Raw genomic sequence first — 13,561 nt, 5'->3', positions numbered from 1 at the left:
GTAGATCAGAAATTTCAAGAACAGCTTCAAGAACAATTCGTATGAGGAGGAAGGAACTCACGGCTACGAACTGAACAGTTGGCAAAGACTTCGTTCATTACCTTTCAGTTGTATTTTAAGAGATCATGCGATCACAAACAAAACTTGCAGGATCGTTTGTTTCAAGACCATACGTAAAGGAATGCGATAAAAGACAAAATAAAAGGAAGAAATAAATAAACAAATAGAAAACAAAATCAAAAACAAACATGCAAATCTTTTAATTTACCTAAAGCTGCCATGACAAAAGTTATTATTCTATGTCTATGAATTTGACTTATTGTTGAAGTTGTTGACCCTATGTGGATAAGGATTAACGACCCTTTGGTTTCCTTCTTTTCTTTTTTTATTTGAAAACTGATAATTTTAGGGGTGAAAAGAATGACGCTGCAATGAAAATTTTCCTGATTAGTAATCTCAGTCTCTACTCAGAAAAAGACCAAACATTATTGGCACCATTAGAGTGAGGAGTATGCAGCTAGGCCACTAGGAACTGGATGTTCGACATCTCAGGTTCTTTGTGACAGTTTACTGTCGATAAGTATGCATGGAGATTCGCTTGCTTGCTGCTGGCATTTCCTATACAATGTTAGATATCGACAAGTTAGAAAAAAGTAACGGAAAGTCAATGCCTAAAATAGGCTACGTCCCTTTAAAAAGCAATGTTTTGTTAAGGTTATAGCGTCCTTCTCTTTTTTTTTAAGTTTTTTCCTTAAAACGAGCTTCCAACGATAAGAATTGCCTGGTTATTTCTCAAAAGCTGCGATCATTCTTTTGACGATTAACCAGAGGTTTTCATAGAAACATTGTGACCTCTTTAAAAACAATATCTTCTGCTTCATACGCCTGCCAATCCTGGTTTTGGTGGCCTCTATTTTTATTACTGAATGCAATTAGTATATCAAGAAACACAAAATGACTCAAAATTCAGCTACTTCATCGAAAAGTATCTCCTATCCTATATATCCAAATATATAAATGACTTTAAACTAAGAAGACTGAATGCTTAAAAAAAATCAGAGCTACGATCAGGAGTACAGCTGCACCTGTTTGGCATGATGACTGAATTCAGTAAAGCAGATCGAGTTGTCGGGCATATATCGTAAAATGAAAACATCGAAAGTCGAAGCTATTTCCGAGACACCATATAGGAAAAGGGCTCGGGGAGACCGAGTAATATCTGAAGAGGAACCGCCTGAAAAACATTTGTTTCAGGTCGTTAATTGTTGGAGTGGGGCCAGAAAATTCACATCAGACTGGTTCAAATAAACAATACCGCAAAGACCCTATATGCCGGTTGGCATGAGATTTACAGATTATGACAGCTATAACTATTACAACTATAATGACGATGATGGATACAATAATCCAACATCTAGTCCGCATGAGGGGTAAGACAAATTTGAGTAAAACACTTACTGAAGATTCGTCCTCACTAATCCCAGAGATTTGAGAACCCAGCTCTTTTTTTACGTGGAAGGTGGGTGTAATGATTGAAATTCTTTTCACCATGGACATTACACCTCTTTACACTGCCATTCCTAATGGCGAAGGTCTTCTGGCCCTCCAATTTTTTTTTGATCAACGCACTGTTAAGGAACCTAACTCTGAAACCCTACTTCGCTTAGCTGAACTAGAGCTCGCGATTAATTGTTTTTCATTCGGGGACCACTTTTTCAAACAAACCAATAGCGTAGCCATTGGTACCAAAATGGGACCCATCTATGCCAATCTTTTTGTAGGTTTTGTTGAACACAATTCTTTTAGCCAAAACATTGGCCCCAAACCTGAACTATACGGTCGCTACATCGACGACGGCATCGGCGCTACCTCCTCTACCAGAGAGGGGCTAATTCAATTCATACCTGCAGTCAATTCTTTTTACCCGGCTCTAAAATATACCTGGGAAATTTCCGACAATTCTCCCCCTTTTTTAGATATCAAAGTTTCAATTGAAGGCAACAGTTTATGCACTAGTGTGTATTACAAACCTACAGACTCACATAGTTACTTGTTGTATTCATCTTCGCATCAATCTCATGTTAAGAATTCCATTCTCTTTTCTCAGTTTCTATGACGTCGTCGTTTATGAAGTGATGACTCTGACTTTTCCCACAAATCAGAGTCAGTGTGCCAGATTTTCGAAAAATGTGGTTACCCTGTTTCTGTTGTTCAAGTGGGTCACCACCGCGCCCAACTTATTGATCGACAGTCAGCGCTACAAACATCACAGAAGGAAAGTTCCGACCGCATTCCATTCACTCTCACGTTTCACCCTCACAACCACTCAGTTAAATCCATTATTCTTAAAAACTTTAAATTACTTCAAAACGATCCAGAGACTGGTACTATCTTTTCGCAACCTCCACTTATTTCATTGCACACTAATGACCAACCCGGTACTTTTAAATGTGTTCGCGCACGATGCAAAACTTGTACTTTCATTCAAAACGCTGAGAAAATATCGGGACCCAAACGATCCATTAAGATCACCGATCACTTCACGTGCACCTTTGCTAACGTAATCTATTACATAACTTGCACTTATTGCAAAAAGTTGTACATCGGCGAAACAGGAAGACGACTAAGTGACCGATTCCGAGAACACCTTCGCGACGTAGAAAGGCATGACAAGGACGCATCAAAACCAGTCGCTAGACATTTTAATTTGCCTAATCATTCTAAGCAACATATGGCTGGTGGCAATCTGCGGTCTTTCCTTTCATTTAGGTAACACGGAAAGCTGTAAAACTCTTGAACAAAAGTTTATCTTTCAAATCGAAACTTTTAATCCCACAATTATCAACGACCGCTTTTCATTCCACTAATTTATTCGTGTTATTCTCGTCGCCATGTTCCCACCTATGTCATAGCTCCACTTTCTGCATATAAACCCACACACAACCCATAATTCCTCCATTCGCTCTGACGAAGGGCTAACGCTCGAAACGTCAGCTTTTTTACTCGTTACCGTGGCTAATTTACAATTTCAACTTACTTGATATAACCAAATTACCTGTGAATCTAGTTACCGTGTTCCGTTTCGCATTTGCTGGGGTTCCCTGGTTCTTGCCATAATTTTCCACCAATAAGTATGTTAGGAATTCACAAAATTTCCAAGATTAAATGTCAACTGAAGTGTCCTTCGCCAGAAGACACCTGATTACAAGTTCTTGCTGCTCAGAATATCATGAAAATTAAGTGGGCTTCGAGTTACAGTCAGGTTCACAGACAAATAAAATATCTCTGTGGCTGGATACATTAAGCTAAAAGATGTGCTACTGGCACTTGGTTTTACCATTAGTTTATACCAAGAGAAATCATCTTACAGCTTATTATTTAATATTTCTTCGAATAAAAGAACCGAACTGAAAGAAGAAATTGACTCATTAGTCAAATACTTAGATTTACACTTCTAGTGTAGAAATACCTAACTAACAAGTAAATGATTTTGAATGGTATTGCTGCTGTTTTATATGCTATGCAACATTTATGTATGTGGGCTTTGTCTATAGGTACTTGTCTGAGACTCAAGTGCAAAACCTTCCCCCGGGAATCTTTGACAAGAACACAAACTTGCGGATTTTGTGAGTAATATATATTTTTTTTTTCTGTACGAGTTTTCAATCTCAGGATTACCGACAAGTGGGTCTTAACCCGTGTTGATGTACGTAAAGATACCTATAGATCAAGTTTTAAAGTTAAAAAGTCCTGCTCGTTTGATTTCAATTTGTGCTGTAAAACAAAAAAAAAAAAAGAAACCCCCCCCAAAAAAAACAATGAAACAATTTAAGAACAGAGAATTCTCTCAGCTATCTCTGACAACCGCATCCTCGGAGACCCAGGGGCTGTGAGTCGATTTCAAGTTAGGGCAGAAAGGGCAGAAGAGCCCCTGGGGACATTGTCTTACAAGACTAGTTCAAACGATCGCAGTCGTTCTGGCATCTGATTGGTGCCAGAAAATATTTGTGTTTTTCTGCCCAATCAGGGTGAAGTGTGCTTTAGAGTCCTTTCGTGTGTCCTTCACGGACATATGAGTCCTTAGAGTCCTTCACGGACATATACAAGAAGCTCAGTTTGTCGCCATGTTTGTTTGGGCCGTGAGACGGAGATTTGCTCGAGGTGAAAAGTTTCAGCTTCAGCACACAATGTAAGAGAAATCAATCAGATTGTCCGCAAAAATCTCATCGGAAATTATACTGAATACTTTCGCAGGTATCACAAGAGAACGTGTTTAAAAGTTTGCGAGGTTCCTCTAAAACACGATGGTTGCAGGCGTTGATATGTCGCTTTAAACGAACGAGATTTAAGCTTAGATCTTTCTAGATTTTTTGTTTAATTTGCTGTGACTGAAGCTTTGCCAATCCTGTAAAGTTATTTCGTCGCACGGGCCACGCAGGTATGTCGAGCAACTGGCGCTTACGCAGCTTTCTGTGCGCGCCAAAATCTAATCTAATCTTCGCTTGAAAAAGAAAGAAAAACTAAGCGTGGAAACTTTTGTTTATTAGATGTGAGTAGATGATCCTGTGCTAAGCTGACATTTAAAATAAAGCAAACCCGCCCTTTCCATCCGATATTTCTTGGTCTTTGGTTTTGTTTTCCCCAATAAAAGCAGCATCGTTTCCCAATGATCAAAGGTACTTAACTTGGTCTTCAACAGTCGACAAAAGAGGTGAAATGACAATGACCAAGGGACTAGGAGAGAATCCGTGTTCAAGAATTTGAACACTCTAGGCAGCAGTTGAAAGATTAAGCTCTTTCCAAACCCATTCGGTAACTGTCTGAAAACATCTCTCCTTCCCACGATGTCTTTGATAATAAGGTTTTGTTCAGATTTTAATTAGCTAACCGGAAACATAGCTAAGCTTTCTCTAGCGCCTGTTGGAGGTCGTCCACGAACCTAACGTTCTCTACAACCTTGGCCATATTGTGAAAGACTTTACTGCAAAGCGAAGATTAGATTTTGGCACACACAGAAAGCTACGTAAGCGCCAGTTGCTCGAAATACCTGCGTAGCCCGTGCGACGAAATAACTTTAAAGAATTGGCAAAGTTTCAGTCACAGCAAACTATACAAAAAATTTAGAAAGATTTAAGCTTAAATCTCGTTTGTTTAAAGCGACATATCAACGCCTGCAATCATCGTGTTTTATACGAACCTCGCAAACTTTTAAACACGTTCTCTTGTGATACCTGAGAAAGTATTCAGTATAATTTCCGGTGAGATTTTTGCGGACAAACTGATCGATTTCTCTTACATTGTGTGCTGAAGCTGAAACTTTTCACCTCGAGCAAATCTCCGTCGCACGGCCCAAACAAACATGGCGAGGAACTGAGCTTCTTGTATGTATCCGTGTTAAAATACACGAAAGGACTCTAAAACACACTTCACTCTGATTGGGCAGAAAAACAAAGATCTTCTGGCACCAATCAGATGCCAGAACGACTGCGACCGTTTGAACTAGTCTTGTAAGATAATGTCCCCAGGGGCTCATCTGCCATAACTTGAAATCGACTCACAGCCCCTGGGTCTCCGAGGATGTGACAACCGCTAGTTGAAAACTCAGACTTCAGACCAGTTATCACCAATTTCTCAAGGCTATACGAACAAATAGTTGTACTGGTTCAGTGGTGGATAATATGTATGTCAAATCTTTCTGAAAGAGCGGCCAAGATATGTCACGAAATTTCTCTACTGTTCAGCTCTGAAATTATACTAAAATAATTATTCGCCACAGGTTCAGTGAATATTGTGAAATAATCCCCTTTGACTTCGTCTCGGGGATTATTCGAAGATATTCACCTCGCCTTCGGCGAATAATTGTTAAATATATATAGAGTAAAACTTGATATCCGTAAAACAGTGCTTGATACATGTAGCAGAGTGATCATAACGTGTGATGAGGAGAAAAAAAGTCAATCAACTACATTTTATCCTTACAGACCTGTTTCGTGGCTGCCCACTTATTTGGAGATTTTAATATCTATATATATATATATATATATATATATATATATATATATATTACATAACTAAAACAAAGCGCGCGTTCTGATTAGTTAATTTAGCATGTACTATTTGCCCATGAGTGTATGCTACTGACGTGAGCAAATGCTAAGACTATTTTTCCGCGCGCGCTTGTTTTTTCTGATCACGTAAGATTTGTTGAATAAAAGGGAACTCTTGTTACAATGTATCAATGTTATGTTATAAAACAAATGATAAACACTACCGCTTGTTCATGGTTCTGCTGAGCTCTTTCACTGGTTGTTGAATACAGACCTTATAGAGAGGATTTTGGTCGGTATTTCAGGAAGCACGATTAAACTTTATCGAGTTGCTGGTGTGCAGTCGGTTGTTATGAATGAATTTTTGCGCGCTTGTTTTCTCTTGTCATGTAAGACTACACGAACATTTTTTTGCGATGTAGCTCAATAAAAGGACTTCTGTTCTTCCAATGTCTCAACGTTATGTTATAAAACAAATGGTGGACGTCATGGCGTATACTTTTGAGTTATGGATGCATGCGGGAGGTTACTAAGCACGAAAGAAGCTAGAGTCGCACTCGGCTATCACCTCGTGCGACTCTAACGCTTCTTTCGTGCTTAGTAACCTCCCGCGTGCATCCATAACTCAAAAGTACACGCCATGGCGTCCACCATTTGTTAAATATACAACTGCAGACAGGGCGCACACTGTTTCGACCTATGTGGGTCTCATCAGTGCAATGCAGACACTGGACCAAGCTCTGGAATAAACCATTGCCTGGGCGCTACACTTAAGGGACCAAGTGCAGGGATCTTGCCATGCGAGAGTGCTCAAATCACAACTAAGGTGACGAGCTTCACCATATATATATATATATAACCAAAATAGCGGAATGAGATCATCATCTACTAAAAAGTGCTCAATAACAGGGCTAGAGCTATGGATAATTATACTTCAAGATTTAGGTTACTTGAACTTTTACTGCAACTCTGAGTTTCATGCCTCTTGTGAAGTAATCTTCAGGCAACGAGTTGCCTGACGATTGCTTCACAAGAGGCATGAAACTCAGAGTTGCAGTAAAAGTTCAAGTAACCTAAATCTTGAAGTATAATTATATATATATATATATATATATATATATATATATATATATATATATATATATCAAAAAAGAAACCACAACTTTGAGTTTAAATTGACAAGACATGTTTCGACACTCTCATGTCATCTTCAGATGCAAATGAGCATTTAACTGTTGTACATTTGAATTTATATTAAGGTACGTTACAAACTACGTGTCAGGGCTTACGTTACATTTGAATGTTAAAAACGCGAAAAATGTAAATAACGCGCGCTTGACTAGATCAAAAACTAATTAAATATATAATAATAAAGATAAATTAAAATACCAAGGAACAACATAATTAAAAGGAAAGAGACAATTCTAGATGTTTCAATTGCTGATTAAAGATAGGTTATTACCACGTAATATGCAATGCCTCTTTGACCTTAATTTGGTATTTTGAAGCGGCAGAATCTAAGATCGTGAGACATTCAGTATCACAAGAGTCAAGACAAGCCCTTGATGATTGCAGGTGCTTGTAAATATGCGAAGTTTTGTCTGACAAGAGGTGCTCACGAACTCGTGTACAAATGTGGCGAGTGGTCTCACCAATATAACTGACATTACAGCCAGCACATGAAAATTTATATATGACACGCGAACGTAGACCTAGCGGTACTGAATCTTTCACACTGAAGATGTTTCTGAGTTTAAACGTACTGAGGACTAACTTAACATCTAAATCAGCTCTACAATGACGTTTGAGTAGTTGTCTTAACTTAGTCTGAACGATGTTCGAAAACGGACCAACATAGGGAAGTTTATAATAGTGCGGAGAAGGTTTACCGGAGTTAGAAGAGGCGTTCTTCCTAGTAGGAGAAGGATTATTTTTCTTCGCTAGATACCTGTAAATGACCTTGTCTATGACCCAAGATGGAAAACAATTTTCCGTAGCAAGAAAATAAGTTTCTTGACATCCAGATGAAGACCAACCCAGGAATTATTGATCTTATATGCTCTGTCAATCGACGTTTTGACTAAAACTGATTTGTAAATGAAAGGGGCGAAGCTGAAATAATTAGTAAGAAGACCAGTAAACGTCTTCTTGCGATATACGCTGGTGACGATGGATGTATGATTGTTGTCTAACAATATGTCTACAAACGATAATTTCTTATCAATGTCCTTTTCCATTGTGAAACGAATACTAGGATGCCTGGCGTTGATGCAATCAAAGAACACGAGCGCGTCCTCCACGCTATTGAACAAACAAAAAGTGTCGTCAACATAGCGTCTGTAGAACAGAACTTCAGAGAATGAATAGTTATCTGGCCAGTTTTTTTTTCATGATGTCCCATAAAGAAGTTTGCAAGTACTGGAGCAAGTGGGGACCCCATGGCAACCCCATCTATTTGATCATAAAACACACCCTTAAACAATATAAACGCCGCTGACCTAAAAACGCTTTTTACCTTCACAACAGCTGAGACTGGTTTCATCTAGTCTTAAAATCTGTCGCTGTGAGGCCAACGTACTTTTCAGTTTCTCCCCTGGTGGCGACTGTGGCTTGGTAGACAACCTCGCTTTGCAAACATTCCCCTCCTAAAGGGCATTCGTTTTCGTTTCTGCAGTTACACAATCTTTGGGGGATGCTTTCTTCGGGCATTTTTGCGTTCTTGATTGTGGCTTTGTTATGTCCGTCTATGATCTGTTTCATATTGGGTGTGCATGAGTAGCTCAGTTTAATGATGTTTCTATTGAAAATTTTTCTCAGTTTGTGGGTGACTGGAAAGCACCTGTCAATAAGGTTAATAAACGCTCTGCCTATGTTGGTCTGGACGTTCCTGTTAAATGGTGGGATAAACCAAATTATGTTTCTTAGCCTTTTGGTTTGGTATTGCGGTCGGTACGGTTCTGGTTCAGTGAAGTGCAGCTTGTATGTGTAGCCACTCTTGTGTAACGCGTCTTAGTAGGGAGGTGCGGCTTTGTTAAACATGTCTTCGTCAGAAAGTCTTTTATTAACTGCTTCGGGGATGTTTCGTAGTATGCAAGGTGGGTGGTTAGACTTGAAACGTACGTTGGCCTCACAGCGACAGATTTTAAGACAAGATGGCGCAACCACCGAATGTCGTTCAATCACGAGAGACGGCGAAATGACACAGAGCTGAGCAAGTACCCGTGGAAACTCAAGGAGAAGAGGGAAGACAATTCGATTTCATGGAGAATTATTGCTAGGGCTAGAGCATATTCTAATGCCACAAAACGTTGCAATTTATGCCTCACTGAGAAATTTTTTATTTTGTCTTATCCACATGAAGCCTCTTTCAACAAGCGAAGTGAACTAATATCCAACTGTAGACATCGGCGAAAATATATTCTCAAGAATTCTTAATGCTATTATCGGCGCGCGCATGGTTTTCAAGATTTGAATTTTTAAACAATGTCATGTGATCACGTTGCTGAGTTAGAGTTAACCGTCACGATGCCTCAGTGTGTATGGAGTTTGACTGATGAGTGGATCAACTTTTGTTGGTCTACGAAACAGGTTGTATTAAAATCCATATGTGCGTAACTTGAGTAGTCCATTTGCTACTGTAATCGCTCCTTCATTGTCGAGCACTGTCCTGGATCCTACGTTGCCTATTTCGCTTATATATATATATATGTGTGTGTGTGTGTGTGTGTGTGTGTGTGTGTGTGTGTGTGTGTGTGTGTGTGAGTGTGTGTGTGTGTGTGTGTGTGTGGGTGTGTGTGTGTGCGTGTGTATGTGTCTGTGTTGTGGTTTGAGGAGTATTCATTAGGTTTGTACCTATAACATATCCTGACTCAGGAGACGGATGTCAATTTTTTAATTAATGCTTAATTGTGAAAACACTGATATCTATACCCCTTGTCTAAGGAAATACCCTTTAGTAGTATGTTAATTATTTTAATCAGTGTATATGATAAATAACGCAGACGCCTGAATGACAACGACATGAAACGATTAAATGAAAATGCCTTCAAAGACATGACTGGATTAGAGGAACTGTAAGTAAATTGAGAAATACTTTTTTAAAGGCATTCCTCGTCCAAAACGAAATTATTCATGGTGACAGTTCATCATTTTGTATTGCTGAATCGCGCCATATTAAGATCTCTTTTGTGAATCATCACAAGAGATAATGTGGAAACAGATAAAAAAAAAAATAGAACTAATAACATTTTAAAATTATTCAAATTATAAAAGTTTTCTTAATTCTGACACAATTGAGACTTTCCTTGTTAAAAATATTTATCTCGAAAGGCTTTATCAAGATTTTTTCTGGAGCAAGTAACTGCTCAGCATTTCAGAACTGAGATAAACTAAATATGAAATCTTTATATTGTATCACGTTGAGAATCCATTATCAGTATATGAAAATTTAACTGCTCAATTTTATCTTATCACATGACACAACCCGCTCCACTTGGTCGTTACGTCAAGATCTCGAGCTAAAAAAATTCTACTTCTGCCCTCCTTCTCATTGAATAAGTTTAAACGACTTGATCGCCCGCTTTGCTTTGCATTGAGTCGAGTTGCTTTGTTTTGTAACGTGTGGTTAGAAACATAATCAACATAGCAGTAGAACCTTTCACTCCCCCTATTAGCCTTTAGTTGTTGGTTTTGTTCCTGTTTAACTTTTTTTTAAAATTTATTCCATTGTTTTGCATTATTGCCCCTGTATCTCTATAACCAGAAGTCAATTATTTTCTTTTAATTTTTTGTTTTTTTTGTTTTAACTTTTATCGAATCGGAGAGTACTGTGTTACAGAAGTTGTACCTTCGATATAATCACTAACCTTAACACATTCTATTTTAAAATGTTAATTTTACTTACGCCTGCCCATCCTCACATACAGTTTACTTTCCCAGTTCATCCACCGATCATCCATCAAAGGAGAGAAATCCCATCCTTCTTGGATTCCTTTTACCAGCAACAAAAAAGCCACATAGGTTGATAGTAAAACTTCCGATTAATATTTAAATCACACACATACAACCAGAGGAATATTCATTTTGTAAGCTTCTTAATAAAACCATATCACTTTCTCTTTTTCAACACAGATGGTTGCAAGACAACAATTTCACTGAGTTGCCTCCCAAACTATTCGAAGATCTAAAAAGTCTGAAAGAACTGTAAGTTACATGCAAACGCCTTTTTACGGTAATTAGCTTTTTAGCTGAGCTAAAGGAATGATTTTTAGCTTTCACTGTCATCTCTATTCGAAAACAAGGCAGCTCATGAGTATTGTGAGCTGTTTTAAGTTCTCAGGTGCTCGTTTCGTTTAGAAAAAATCGTGACCCAGCTAAGACGAATGTATCACAATACCTGTTCCATCCTATTTACTAGAATACGCATATTGTTTGCACATGAATGATTACCTTCAGCTCTCTCCATTTGATCACTTTTAATTTGATGACCAGCGTCTGTATGTATTTTGAATTATGAGATACAAATAACAGGGTAAATCAAGACGCAATTTGTTCTTTTGCCTTTCCAATCAGCTATTTGTCAAATAACAAACTGGATAATCTTCCAGAAGGAATTTTTGACAGCCTTTCGAAGCTGACACTTCTGTGAGTAAAATCAACAAAATAAAATGTTATGAAAAGAGGTAATCAGAACTTTCTAAGACCCCGACTGTCAAAGCTGTGCGCCATATTCAGTTAACTGAGACATGGTAAAATTGATAGGTCTGACAAATGTTTATAAATCAAAATTTCCAAATGTTAATTCCTTGTTACAGACACACCCTGGTTTATTTTTTTATAAATTTTAAACCCAAGCTCGCTAATTAAAGAGCTAGAAAACTATAACGAAAGTAATATAGGATCAAGGAAGACAAAATACTCGAGGATCTTTCTCCGTCATAATGATTAGCAAAAATTATGGGTAAAAAAAAACAAGCGTACTTTTAATTGTCCCGATGTCTTGAAAATTTTAAGAAAACAGTTGCGAAACTGTTTAGATGAGTTACACAATGCCATATCATGTAGCTGTGTTTGGTAATTGAAGTTGAGATGCAGTTGTTCTTCAGAGGCCGTGAATGATTTTTTTTCTGCGAATCAATGGTGATATCTCACAATTATAGATTTTGAACCTTGTTTTGTTTTGTTTTTTATTCAGGGACTTGTCAACTAATCAACTTGGAAATCTACCGCCATACATCTTCAAAAACATTACAGAAGTAGAAATCCTGTAAGTGAGGTTTTCTGTTTTCTTTAAGAAATTGAAAATTACTTCGAAGGATTGTCTTGCAAATAACAACGAGTGGTAAATAAATCAGCTTCCTAGTTATGAAAACTTACATTTCTAAAATTCTTTGCATCAGTTAAGAGAGTTTTGTCTTATCATAATCTTTTTTTGAGATAGAGAGAGAGAATATTATAACTTGTTGCCTCGGAGATGTTTCACCCTGAATTTTAAACATCAAAACAGGCTGCCAATTCACTAAAAAAACTCGCTGCAGTAGATGTAGAAGAAAGCTCCAAGCAGAGTTGAGGATATCAATCCACGGTTACATGTGCGTCTTTCAGTCTAAACTTTGCACGGTGCTTTCTTCAGGAAAGTGGACTATAACAAAATTCAGAGGCTTCATGAAGATCAGTTCCAGGGCTTGGTAAAATTGTTTGATTTGTAAGTATATTTAGAACTGACACGTTAATTTTCCACGGTGATCTGTTGTATTCACAAAACAATCCAGAGCCAGCCCATTGAACTGCATTTTAAAAGCACGGTAAATAAAAGTTGAAGTGAGACTGTCTACAGATATTACTTGGTAACATATATCGGGAGCCATAACAGGAAACACCTCATAAGTGAATGTAGCTAGTATCCTCTATTAGTGACGGCTAGTACAATAAATCTTTTAGAATATTTGCCATCAGACAGATATTTGCAAAGGGTGTGATAATATTTAATAATAATTATTACGGTCAATTTAAATGTGCCACGCCTTATTACAATGTTTCAGTTGGATATTAATTTAGAAAATTCCCTTTCACCTGTTTAAGATATCTCTCGGAGAACAGAATTGAAGCCTTACCTGACAAAATTTTCAAGGGCCTTAACAAACTCAAGTCCCTGTAAGTACAAATGAATAAAGGCTGATAGTTTCGAAAGAAACTGTTTGGGGCTGCGTCGGTGGGAGTAACGAAATAATTTGGATAGATCAACAAAGTTGAAATGGTAAATTGGCCACAGTAATTATTACAAAAGCTGACGTTTCGAGCGTTAGCCCTTCGTCGGAGCGAATAGAGGAGTTGTGGGTTGTGTGTGCTTTTAAAGGCAGAAAATGGAGCTACGTTATTGGTGGGTGCATGTCAACGAGAAAAACATGAATAAATTAGCGGTCTTTCCTTCATGAATAAATCTGCGGTCTTTCCTTACACTTAGGTGGCACGGAAAGCCGTAAAAATCTTGAACAAAAGCTCATCTTTCAAACCGG

At 38.0% G+C, this 13,561-nt stretch overlaps 1 pseudogene; it reads left to right on the top strand.

The window, feature by feature from the left end:
• The first annotated feature begins 1,528 nt into the window (after nt 1–1,528).
• LOC148737491 (uncharacterized) lies at nt 1,529–2,867 on the top strand (annotated as a pseudogene).
• Nucleotides 2,868–13,561: the final 10,694 nt, after the last annotated feature.

This window comes from Stylophora pistillata, chromosome 2 (genome assembly GCF_964205215.1).
Source record: "Stylophora pistillata chromosome 2, jaStyPist1.2, whole genome shotgun sequence".
NCBI lineage: Eukaryota > Metazoa > Cnidaria > Anthozoa > Scleractinia > Pocilloporidae > Stylophora > Stylophora pistillata.
Note: the sequence above shows the minus strand (reverse complement) of the source record. Positions and strands in the feature narration are given on the sequence as shown.